This window comes from Bactrocera neohumeralis, unplaced genomic scaffold (genome assembly GCF_024586455.1).
Source record: "Bactrocera neohumeralis isolate Rockhampton unplaced genomic scaffold, APGP_CSIRO_Bneo_wtdbg2-racon-allhic-juicebox.fasta_v2 cluster09, whole genome shotgun sequence".
Classification (NCBI taxonomy): domain Eukaryota; kingdom Metazoa; phylum Arthropoda; class Insecta; order Diptera; family Tephritidae; genus Bactrocera; species Bactrocera neohumeralis.
In genome coordinates, this window is record NW_026089622.1 from 7,925,839 (window position 1) to 7,939,575 (window position 13,737).

The following is a 13,737-nucleotide window of genomic DNA, read 5'->3' on the forward strand; positions in this document are numbered from 1 at the left end:
GACAATTCCAGTTTAAAAAAAAAAAAAAAATTAAGAAAATTCGCCCACTTTTACGCCCACCTGTCATACAGTCGAAATTTGTAAAATGCCGTATTGTCCGTAATACTTTAGGTATAACTTTCAATTTTGGTATACTTGAATGTTATATAGTTACAAACATTATTTGAAATAAAAATTGAACTTTGGCCCACTTTTAACCCCATCACCCATACTACCTCAACATAAAAAGTGCCATATTTTCTAAAATATATTAAATACAACCTTCAAATTCTATATTACTGTAATTTATATCATTTAAAATGTTTCATGCAAAAATTACAATAACACGCTCACTAATACGCCCACCTCCCATTGAAATGCAATAAAATAAAACAATATTTTTTTTTCATTCAATCAATTTTTTAAATTTCATGGTATTCTAATTTTTTCAATTTGTTTCTCATTCTAAATGAATTAATATAAGGATCTGATAATATTTGCAAATAGTGCATTACATCTTCATTCGTAGAAAAACGTGAATTTTTACGAGGATGGAATAGCCTACAGTTTCTATACTCCTTATTCATTGCTTCTTGCGCTTCTTCGGATAACATTGCTGTAGCAAAAAAAAGTACACGAGTACACAAAATGTACATATGTTTGAGCAAAACAAAAACTGGTTTGGCTCAGCGGATGGAAAAAATGCCCAAAAACCAACAACAACCAAAAATTATGCTCACAATATTAGGCTGCTTATGAGCTTTGGACAACAAAAATAATTATAATGCAAGAGACTATTTTCTATTTTCCTGCCAGGCGACAAGCGGCACTACAATATAACAATTAAACTAACCACATTAGGAAGTGATCATAACACAACTTAGATAAGAACAATGTCTTGCACTATCAATTTAAATTAAAAATTATGCAACTATCTAACCCAAAGTCAATGACCTTCAACAAAATTATCTATCAAATTAATAACGTAAATTTATGTAAACAAGAATATTTTTATTAAAACATAAATGATCTTTAAAGCATAATTCTGAATAACTAACAAAAAACAAATGTAATTTATTACTATTCTCTTGCACAATAAGAGAATAGTAAACAATTAAAAAAATAAAAGTAACAAGTAAGGAAGGGCTAAGTTCGGGTGTCACCGAACATTTTATACTCTCGCATGGTAAAGTGATAATCGAGATTTCATAATACGTCATTTACATATTTTTCAAATACCGTATTTTTGTAAAGTTTTATTCCGCTATCATCATTGGTTCCTAATGTTTATACTCGTATTATACAAAGAAGGCATCAGATGGAATTCAAAATAGCTTTAGATTGGAAGAAGGCGTGGTTGTGAACCGATTTCAGCCATATTTCGTACATGTCATCAGGGTGTTAAGAAAACATTATATACCGAATTCATTGAAATCGGTCTAGTAGCTCCTGAGATATGGTTCTTGGTCCATAAGTGGGCGGCGCCACGCCCATTTTCAATTTTTAAAAAAAGCCTGGGTGCAGCTTCCTTCTGCCACTTCTTCCGTAAAATTTAGTGTTTCTGACGCTTTTTGTTAGTCGGTTAACGCTCTTTTAGTGATTTTGAACATAACCTTTGTATGGGAGGTGGGCGTGGTTATTATCCGATTTCTTCCATTTTTGAACTGTATATGGAAATGCTTGAAGAAAACGACTCTGTAGAGTTTGGTTGACATAGCTATAATAGTTTCCGAGATATGTACAAAAAACTTAGTAGGGGGCGGGGCCACGCCCACTTTTCCAAAAAAATTACTTCCAAATATGTCCCTCCCTAATGCGATCCTTTGTGCCAAATTTCACTTTAATATCTTTATTTATGGCTTAGTTATGACACTTTATAGGTTTTCGGTTTCCGCCATTTTGTGGGCGTGGCAGTGGGCCGATTTTGCCCATCTTCGAACTTAACCTTCTTATGGAGCCAAGGAATACGTGTACCAAGTTTCATCATGATATCTCAATTTTTACTCAAGTTACAGCTTGCACGGACGGACGGACAGACGGACGGACAGACGGACGGACGGACAGACAGACATCCGGATTTCGACTCTACTCGTCGCCCTGATCACTTGGTATATATAACCCTATATCTGACTCTTTTAGTTTTAGGACTTACAAACAACCGTTATGTGAACAAAACTATAATACTCTCGTTAGCAACATTGTTGTGAGAGTATAAAAAGTTGTAAACATGCTATTGCATGCTAACATACGTATAGCGACAGAATGTGCGCGTTACGTACTTTTTGTAGTTTTTTGTATGTTTAATGTGCTTTTGCAAACTTTTGCTATATGTCCTCTACTTTAAATTAAAGCTGAGATTTCAAACTTTCATTTGGTATAAGTCTGCACCTAGGGCGAGGGGCTGCTCTATATTTCCTAGGCCATTGAAAATGCAAAATATTCAATTTTTGCACCACAGTTCTGTTGATAAGAAAAAAAAAATTGTGTTTTTTTTTTTAAATTTATTTTTTCATTTACTCATTCTACAATAACTAAATTAATTAAAAAAATACTTGAAAGTTGCATTTATTATGTATTTTTATTTTAATAAGCTTTTGATTATTACATATTGAACTAACATATTTCAAGCGCGTTGGCATACCTCAACTTTGACTTGCTCTAGACCAAAAAGTAATGAAGTTATGAGGCTGAAATTTCAGGGAATTGTTACTCATAAATCTGTTAATATATTGTGAAAATTTCATTCAAATTGGACGACACGTCAAAAACCATTTTTTGCCGCGGTTACTATTGGGCTGTCTCACTGTGCGACGTCGACATCTGTTGCATTCAATACAGCTTGATCCTCCTCGTTATCTGAAGATGGCTCATTTAAAATGGCCATGATTTCACTAATTTTTATTGCTTTACGAATCGGCATTATCTTCACCAATTGATTTTATTGTACTACGCAAGTTCGAAATCTTTCTTTTTGCGATAACAAAAGCAAACAGAATCAATTCGGGGAACTCCCTCTTTAAATTTTACGTTACGATAGTCAGAGGGAGACAAGTATATGAGACGAAGAGGTTACATGCGGACAGGTGATGCCAGACTTAAAATGATAAAAGTATAAAATCCGAAAAAACTAAAGAAAGGGCCATTAAATATTTGATATTTTGAAGATATATACATACTTGCCTTTTACTTTATAATAACAAAAATCATGCTTGAAAAAATTTTGTCCTACTTGACGATTTCTGGCCAGTGGTCGATTTTTCGACCACCAAAGAGTATGTAGTTTTAAAAGTTAAAAAACTTGTAATATTGAGGTGAGTTTCTTTTGATTGTTAAAAGTTGATCTCTTGTCTTCGTATACAATTAAAAATAAAAGCAATTTTTTTTGTTTTCCCAATTTTTTTAAATTAAACAAAAACACTTTAAAAAATTATTTTTTTTATGATTCTAACTGAAAAAAACTATCCTTTATGTTTTAATAAAATTCAGAATTTAATTTTTCTGAAAACAAATCATGAAAATAGCACTTAGCTTCAGAAATATGGACCTCCAAAGTTGACGGTCGAAAAATCGACCAGCGGCCGAATATGGGTTAAAGCTTAAAAAAAATGTAATTTTTCTCAAAATGTTACATTTCTTGTGAACGCTATTGCCACGACCCTGGTAGGGATAGAGGAGAGGTTGAGGGCTTTCCTGAAAGCCACAGGAGTGAACTAACTCGCAAAATGATTTTTATCCCTCTCGGCCTCATACGCCTCCAACTGTAGTGAAACAAAAGGGGGGACATGGTGAAAACCCATTTTCGCCTATTGCCACGCCCCCGGGCGAGCTATATATTTTCTAAAAGCTTTTTTGTGAACGCTATTGCCACGCCAAGCGTGAACAAGGCAGTCAATTTGATTTCAACCAAATCGAGAGGTAAGAAATTTCAAAAATGTATCTATATTGTACATATGTACATATATGAGCGTAAATAGAGGAAAGAACTTACCTATCACGACTGATATGTTCAAGGTAAAGGCAAAATTTTCCATGCAAAAATACAGTAAAATCCAGGCGACTTTCGTGTTAGCAATAGGTGGATCACAAATTTCAAAAACAGATATGGAATACGAACACTGGAAATATGTGTCGAAAAACTTGTGAATAATACTCAATCAGTTAACCTATTCTTACAAAACTTAACAATAAAATTACTGATTTAGGTTTGAACAAGGAGCAGATATGTATACAATGCGGATGAGTTTGGCCTCTTTTGGAAACTTTTGCCTGATATAACTCTTGTGCGCTCAAAAGAATTCTCGGCTCCGGGACATAAAATCAGTAAAAAGAAGAATAACTTTTCTTGCTTGTACGAATGCGTCTGGTGATCATTGAAATCATTGAACTAACGCGCACTTAAAAATTTTACGGATTTGCCTTTTGTCTACAAAGTTATGACCTTGGCTTTATTTGAAGAATATATTTATTTAAATGCCCATTTTAACATTTATGTATACTTTTTGATAAATCACTTACACTAGCATGTTGTATTGTATTGTATCCAATATATTATGAGCACACACTACTGCTTTAATTAAAATAAAAACACTTTATATACTGTGATTTTTTAACAATTTTATTTATAAATTAAATTTATATTTTATAAAGATTTTATAACAGTGGCGCTCAACGCAATAAAAATCCAAACACGCGTGTTTGACTGATAATTATGCTACTGCGAAAAATATCACACGCACACGAAAGCGGCTGAACACGCGCTATTAAAACGGATTTTAAGTTGCAGATTTTATATTAGTATATAAAATCGTCTTTTTGTATACATATATGCATACATTATTATTAAGTATAAAAAGTGGATTAAATACGCTCACTTGGTTACTTTAAGGGCTTTGTAGTTGTATATACATTAGGGTGTGTCATTCTGATGCAACCTTTTTTTCAACTGAAAAACAAGCTAAAAACTTTCGAAAATGTGAAAAAAGTCACTCAAAAGATCAGCTCCTAATATTAATATTAAGAGGTGCCTGTTTCAAATTTTCTATTTTTCATATAAATTACATGAAAAAAAATCTTTTTTTTTGTGGTGGTTATTGTGCGGAGGTTATTATATGTGCACGCAATGGCTGCCAGTAGGGATGGTAAACTCGATTCCGATTCTACTCGAGAATCGAGTTTTCGCGTAAAATAATCAATGAGGTGACAGAAACAAAAACAAAGTGTCATTATAAAATAAAGCAAAACAAAGTGCAGTGACGAACGGAAAAAAATACATACATATATACATATATAACAAACGAAACAAGGCAATAAAGACAGGGGAGCGCAGTGTGCTAAACTTAAAAAACAAAAAGTGCAGTGGACCAGGCACAGGAAAGGAAAGGAAGGTACCTATATACCTACAGTGGTGGTCTTATAATTATAAACGACTCTACTGTATATATTTTTCTAAATTTATTTAAAAAAATCAACAAAGTAACACATTTTATTTGAGTTTTACTTACAAAAAAAACAACAACATATCATCAGAAGTGACATTGTGTGGGGGGTCAAAAGCTTTGTGACATCAAATTTCAAAATTTGTGATGTGCAAACGTGAAATTTATAGGTAAACAAAAAAATATTAAACACTTATAAACACAATCTTTGTTTTTTTAATACTTAAGTTGTAACGAAGGTTTTTACTGCCCCTGCTTCTTACAAGTATACATAACTTGTTGAGGTATACTCGCCGTGTCCAGGGTTCGTTACAATAAATTTGAAAACATTAGGGCTCTTCTGCGAAGCGTACTTTATTTTATTTTATATTATAATTTTAATTAAAGTTACAAAATTGTCTCGCGCATTGTAATGGCGTCGCACGAGGAAAGTGCTGTCAGGGTAACGATTCAGTGTGAATAGAGTTCTAATTAAACAGACATCAGAAGGTTATGGAGTCACAGGGAGTGATGACAACGACGCTAAGTTTGCTCCATTATTACTACAGATTAAAAATCTCCAAGCATCATCCCATCTGAAACAAGTTCCATATGACAGTTATAGCCCTAGCGTCGAGTCATACTTATTTAAAAGATCATGTCCAATCTCCAAGCATCATCCCATCTGAAACAAGTTCCATATGACAGTTATAGCCCTAGCGTCGAGTCATACTTATTTAAAAGATCGTGTAGCATATGTGGCCTATATTTTTCTTCATATAAAGCCACCAATCAACACAATCAATCACATAAAAAATAAGATCAGTTACCTATCGCGAAAATTCGTCCTCAAAGAATTGCGGCTAGACGTGCCCGAGAGATTCTCTGTTTATGGATGGAAGAAGACGATGTTGATTCGAAAGATGTTCCTGACATCCAAATTCAGAACGAAAATGAAGTGCCTGATTTACCAGTAACAAATGATATAAAGGAGTGGGTCAAAAGTCCATGGACACAAGATGATAAAGTTTTGTATTTTTAATTAGCATAATTAAGTATATATTATTTCTTGACTAGTCATTCGTTGTCTCTGTACTATGTTGATTTTATTAAAGATTATTAAATAAATATAAGAATAAATAGAGTAACCTGTTTTTTTTTTTTAATTTTTGATAAATCCATAAAATTGGTAAACGTGTGACGTCACGACATGGGGGGGAGTTCAAAATGTGACAACTTGTGACAAGGACGGGGGGAGGGGTTAAAAAGTCCTTAAATTTGTGTGACGTAATTTATGGATGGCCCCTAATATACACATATGTATATCTACCTATATCTATGTATATAATGGGTTGTCAAAAAAGTCTTGCGGTATTTTTATTGATTTTTTTTTATTGAAATTGAAATGAATTTTTGATGACTCATGCCCAGCTCTTGACCGATGCTACGGCTGCTACTATGCCGGTCCCTTTCGACCAATTCAGCGATTTTATCGCAATTTTTGACGATAGGCCTTCCGGAGCGTGGCGCATCTTCGACCACCTCTACACCAGAACCAAAACGTTGAAACCATCGTTGTGCGGTGGAAATGGAAATTTTATTGGCGGCTTGAGATGCATTTTTGCCTTTATCGTAGTAGTACTGTAAAATATGCCCTATTTTATCTTTATTTTGCTCCATGTTTGCGACGCTATAACTCACGAACGACGTAAAAGAAACGACAATCATATAAGCTTTCCAAAAAGGTTTAGCATGACCCGATGCGACGAATAAAACAATACTAAGATATTTAACTTAAGGATTTTTGAATTGAAATACATATAAAAACAAGTAAAGAAGGCCTAAGTTCGGGTGTCACCGAACATTTTATACTCTCGCATGATAAAGTGATAATCGAGATTTTATTATCCGTCATTTACATATTTTTCAAATACCGTATTTGTGTAAAGTTTTATTCCGCTATCATCATTGGTTCCTAATGTATATATTATACAGAGAAGGCATCAGATGGAACTCAAAATAGCGTTATATTGGAAGAAGGCGTTATTGTAAACCGATTTTACCCATATTTCGTACATGTCATCAGGGTGTTAACAAAATATTATATGCCGAATTTCATTGAAATCCGTGGAGTAGTTCCTGAGATATGGTTTTTGGTCCATAAGTGGGCGACGCCACTCCCATTTTCAATAAAAAAAAAAAATCTGGGTGCAGCTTCCTTCTGCCATTTCTTCCGTAAAATTTAGTGCTTCTGACGTTTTTTGTTAGTCGGTTAACGCATTTTTAGTGATTTTCAACATAACCTTTGTAAGGGAGGTGGGCGTGATTTCTTCCATTTTTGAACTGTATATGGAAATGCCTGAAGTAAACGACTCTATAGAGTTTGGTTGACACAGCTACAGTAGTTTCCGAGATATGTACAAAAAACTTAGTAGGGGCGGGGGCACGCCTACTTTTCCAAAAAAATTACGTCCAAATATGCCCGTCGCTAATGCGATCCTTTGTGCAAAATTTCACTTTAATATCTTTATTTATGGCTTAGTTATGACACTTTAGGGGTTTTCGGTTTTCGCCATTTTGTGGACGTGGCAGTAGGCCGATTTTGCCCATCTTCGAACCTAACCTTCTTATGGAACCAAGAAATACGTGTACCAAGTTTCATCATGATATCTCAATTTTTACTCAAGTTACAGCTTGCACGGAGGGACGGACGGACAGACAGACATCCGGATTTCAGCTCTACTCGTCACCCTGATCACTTCGGTTTATATAACCCTATATCTAACTCTTTTAGTCTTAGGACTTACAAACAACCGTTATGTGAACAAAACTATAATACTCTCCTTAGAAACTTTGTTGCGAGAGTATAAAAATTACAACAAGCGTAATTGAATGAAAGACGAGGTAAATGCAATTTTCTAAAAAAAGAAACCAACTTTCTAGGTCATTTATTAACCCCTGAAGGGATAAAGCCAAACCCAAATAAGGTGGAAAGGTGGCCATACGAAAATTAAAGTTACCCACTTCGTAAAAACAAATAAAATCTTTTCTAGGTGTCACAGGCTTCTATTGGAAATTCATCAAAGACTATTCTAAAATAGCTTACCCTATGGTTGCATATCTAAAAAAGAATGCAAAAATTAACGTATATAACCCAAGTTATATAACCGCCTTTGAAAAATTAAAAGGCATGATTACAAATCCTACCATTTTAAGATTACCAGTTTTTAACGAAAGATCTAAACTAATAACTGATGCAAGTAACTTTGCTATTGGAACAGTTCTCACTCAAGATGAGCATCCAGTTTCATACGCTTCGGGAACATTAAACAGTCACGAAAAAACTACTCAACTATAGAAAACGAGTTCTTAGCGATAGTGTGGGCAGTAAAATATGTATTACAGACCTTATTTATACGGAAGGGAGTTCGATCTTAAAACAGATCATCAACCGCTTAAGTGGTTGCAGAAAAAAATTGTGGTAAGGATATAAATCCCGGGCTATAGCGTTGGTTAGTATAATTGGGGGAATATAATGCAAAAATCGATTATATAACTGGAAAAGAAAAAGCCGATTTCCTAAGCCGAATTGATCGTAACGAGATATATATGATTAATACCAAAAATTTGGGAATGACCGTTAAATAAATGTTAAAAATTAAGGAGAAGAAGCTGGAGAAGAGAAAAATCAAACAATTTCTATGGAAGTTCAAACCAACCATTCTCAGGAAGAATGCTCTTATAATCATTCTACAACTCTCAATACGGTTGTAAATCGTTTCAAACAACAGCTAATTTTGGTTGAATCAAAAGAATGCGAAGTAGTAAATATATTCAAAAACAAGAAAAAACGTTTACTTCGGCTGCACCGAAGCTAATATACCCTTCACAGGTGCATTTCTTTTAGTAACTATGTGTTCAGTTTGTATGGAAGCTATATGCTATAGTAATCATTCAGTTTGTATGGAAGCTATATGCTATAGTAATCTGATCTGAAGTAATCTGATTTTCGGAGATTACATTGTTGCCTTAGAAAATAATCTATACCAAATTTCGTGAATATATCTTGTCAAATGCAAAAGTTTTCCATACCAGCATTTGATTCCGATAATTCAGTTTGTAATACAACTATATGTTATAGTCAGCCGATCTGAAGAATTTCTTCCGATATTAAATTATTTCTATGAGCAATAACTTTCAGGAAGATATGTTGTCAAATCTGAAAGTTTTCCATACAAGAACTTGATTCCGATCGTTCAGTTTGTATGGCAGCTATATGTTATAGTGGTCCGATATCGGCAGTTCCGACAAATGAGCAGCTTCTTGAAGAGAAAATGATGTTTGCAAAATTTCAAAACGATATCTTAAAAACTGAAGGACTACTTCGTATATATACAGACAGACAGACAGACGGACATGGCTAAATCGACTCAGCTCAACATACTGATCATTTATATATATACTCTATAGGGTCTCCGACGCTTCCTTCTGGGTGTTACAAACTTAATATACCCTGTTCAGGGTATAATAAACGCGTTTTTATTGACAAAGGAGATATCAATAACTTTAACATAACCAATATGGTAAAAAGACATTTTAATAAGGAAAAGGTTGCTACATACTCCGAACTTGGAGAAAATGAATACATATAATGAGATTCAACAAATGTTTTTAAATACTTTTAAAAAAATCAAAATATTTCTTTTCTAAATTGTAGCCATTTTCCCAAAAAACATATACATATATATAGCATATTTCAAACAAAAGCATGTATGTAATATTCGTTTTTATACTCTCGCAACAAAGTTGCTAAGGAGAGTATAATAGTTTTTTTCACATAACGGTTGTTTGTAAGTCCTAAAACTAAAAGAGTCAGATAGGGGGTTATATATACCAAAGTGATCAGGGTGACGAGTAGAGTTGAAATCCGGATGTCTGTCTGTCCGTCCGTCCGTCCGTCCGTGCAAGCTGTAACTTGGATAAAAATTGAGATATCATGATGAAAATTGGTACACGTATTTCTTGGCTCCATAAAAAGATTAGGTTCGAAGATGGGCAAAATCGGCCCACTGCTACGCCCACAAAATGGCGAAAACCGTAATTTTTTGGAAAAGTCGGCGTGGCCCCACCCCCTACTAAGTTTTCTGTACATATCTCGAAAACTACTATAGCTATGTCAACCAAACTCTATAGAGCCGTTTCCTTCAAGCATTTTCATAAACAGTTCAAAAAAGGTGCGTGGAGTCCCTACGCGCGGATGAAGTTATACTTCTTAGTGATGTTCCAAGAAATGCATATCATTTTGTATGAAAGAAAACTAGAAAACTTAAATTCACATTTCATAAATTTATTATAATTTATTATCTCCCCGTGCCTTTGCCAAAAGCTGGTCTTTTCGCGACGATGGCAAAAGCTAAAAATCATAAATTGCACAACTTTCTGGTGCTCCTCGCAAAAATCTGCGTCGATATGTATTCACGATCATACGTATACATACATACATATTTACGCATGCGCGTTCTACCTAAGAACGCATCATTTATGAAAAATGTTGTCGAAGCGTTATTCCCCACACATGCATCCATTTCCTACATTAAAAGAAACGAAGCTACGGAGCCACCTCTATTAGTCACAGAAGACGAACTATTGGCAATTGCGAAAAAAATCAAAAACTCTAAAGCGCCTGGAATAGATGGTATACCAAATAGAGCCCTTAAAGAAGCCATAACTCTTAGACCCAGTTTGATTATTAACATGTACAATGCGTGTATATTAGAAGAGGTGTTCCCCGATCCGTGGAAGATTCAACGCCTGGTTCTACTCCCAAAGCCAAAAAAGCCACCAGAAGAACCTTCATCATATCGACCCCTTTGCATGCTCGACACGATTGGGAAAGTGTACGAAAGCATCGTAAGAAACCGCTTGGAACTAGCTATCCAAAAAGCCGGCGGATTATCAGAGAGACAATACGGCTTCATAAAAAAGAGATCCACTATTGACGCACTACGAGAAGTCGTCGATATTGCGAAATGTGCAGTAAGTGGCAAAAGATGGAAAGGTGGCACAAGTATTGTGCGCTGATTACCCTGGATGTCAAAAATGCGTTCAACTCAGCAAAATGGGCAGACATAATTAAAGCCCTGGATGAAATACGTGCCCCTGAGTACCTCATAAATATAATAACGAGCTATTTTAAAAACAGAAAGCTGATTTTTGAGACGGACGAAGGCACCAAGAGCTACTCTATCACAAGTGGAGTACCACAAGGCTCAGTGTTAGGCCCACTATTATGGAACCTTATGTATGACGGGGTGCTAAGAAGACAGCAACCAACAGACGTGAAACTAGTAGCTTATGCGGACGACCTCATGGTGGTAGCAGTCGCCAAACAATTAGCCGACCTGAGAAATAAATGTAATGAGTGCTTAAATAGTCTACGCCAATGGTTCTCATCTATGAGTCTGAAACTGGCGGAGGAAAAAACAGAAGTTTTACTGATAAGCACTAGGAAGATAGAAGAACGAATAGAGCTCACCATAGGGGAATGCAAGATTACCTCGCAGCCGCAATTGAAGTATCTAGGGGTAATACTAGATTCCAAATTAAAATTTAAAGAACACTTGGAGTATACTTCCGCCAAGGCAAACAGAATTTATAATGCGCTATCGAGAATGATGACCAATAGAGGCTGTGTGCGTTCCAGCCGGCGATTCTTAATAGCGATAGCAATGAGTTCCGTAATACTGTATGCGGCACCAGTATGGATACAGGCAATGGATATAAAAGCGTATGCAAAACAAATAATTGCAGTGCATAGGCTTTCTGCAATTCGGGTAATTAGTGCTTTCCGGACTATATCAACCGACGCTGCTGAAGTATTAGCCAGCATGCCGCCCATTGACATCCAGGGAGATGAACTCGAGCGTTTATATCAATTATCAACGCCTAAAACAGTATCGGTAAGGACAGAGGAGAGAAACAAGAGTACTAAAATGTGGCAGGAGCGGTGGAATTCCTCATCCAAAGGGCGCTGGACCCATCGACTTATACCGGACATCCACACGTGGATAGACAGACGACATGGGGACTTAGATTTCTATCTGACCCAAATACTTAGTGGACATGGATGCTTTAGAACCTACCTTTTCAGATTCCACAATGACATTAGTCCGAACTGTCCGACGTGTACAGAGCATATAGAAGACTCTGAACATGTATTATTTCATTGCCCTCGATTTTCGAATACAAGGGAACAGCTAAAAACCATACTCGGTGGTAGTTTTACGGTCGATAACTTGACCACACTCATGTGTCAGTCGACTGATAAATGGAAAGCTGTCAGCGAAGCGTCAGCGTTCATAATGACCAAACTGAGATCTTTTCAACAGACTAGGCGTCCGTCAGTCCGCGAAATAGAGGAGACTTAAATGTCTTGTCCCTCCCACGAAGTAATACCTAGCCGGTGGTTCCGTGGGAGAGTCCTGAGTTGGGAGTAGGTTAGGTTTAGCGGATTAAAGTTCCGCACTTCGGCTTTCGATGCTTCCCCCTACTATAAAAAAAAAAAAAAAAAAAAAATATTTACGCATGATTGTAGGCGAAGCTGCTACATCGGCAAGGGGTGACAATCGGCGGCCATTACTTTACTTATGCCATAGAAATTCTATTGCTACGAATATGGATATGACAACGAAATAATGCAAATATGCATATTTCTAAAGGTCATTAATATCTTTAAAGAATTGAATGATCCTGAGAAGTATAGTCTTAACTTTTCAACAGCCAACGCAGAGCATTTCAACCAAAAAGAATTCATTCATTAAAATCACCACTCAGAAGTCGTTTTATCCGTTGTAAGCGAACGGTTTTCGAAGAAACATCATTTCTAATATGCCACAAGACAACATTAGAAATGAACTTCTTAAACCTCACGCTGTCAGATAAAACGATATACCTAGTCATCGCGGGTCGATTTCCAAAAAATGGACCAACGCAGGGTATTTCAACAAAAGGGCACATAAAATAGTTGAGAATTCGCAGAAATTAAAGACAAAGGAAAGAAAAAGGAGTATAACTTCAATAATGAACAAGCATACAAACATACATACGCGCAGCAGCAGCAAGGAAAGAGGTAACAATCGGCGATCCATTGTGTATTTCTTTCATGCATAACCAAACCATAATTAGGACAACGCTATACAAGTGTCAATGGTGGTCTAGGTGGTAAGCGCTTTAAAACTTACGACGAGCACCTAGGTACGTAGGTTCGAATCCCAACAGAATTGATTTTTTAATTGAATATGTCACCAACCAAAAATTGAAACATTGTTCTACAAAAACAACAACA

At 35.6% G+C, this 13,737-nt stretch overlaps 1 pseudogene; it reads right to left on the reverse strand.

Annotated features, from left to right (window-relative positions):
- Positions 1-13,217: 13,217 nt before the first annotated feature.
- On the reverse strand, positions 13,218-13,359 carry LOC126764765 (small nucleolar RNA U3; annotated as a pseudogene).
- Between the last annotated feature and the right edge of the window lie 378 nt (positions 13,360-13,737).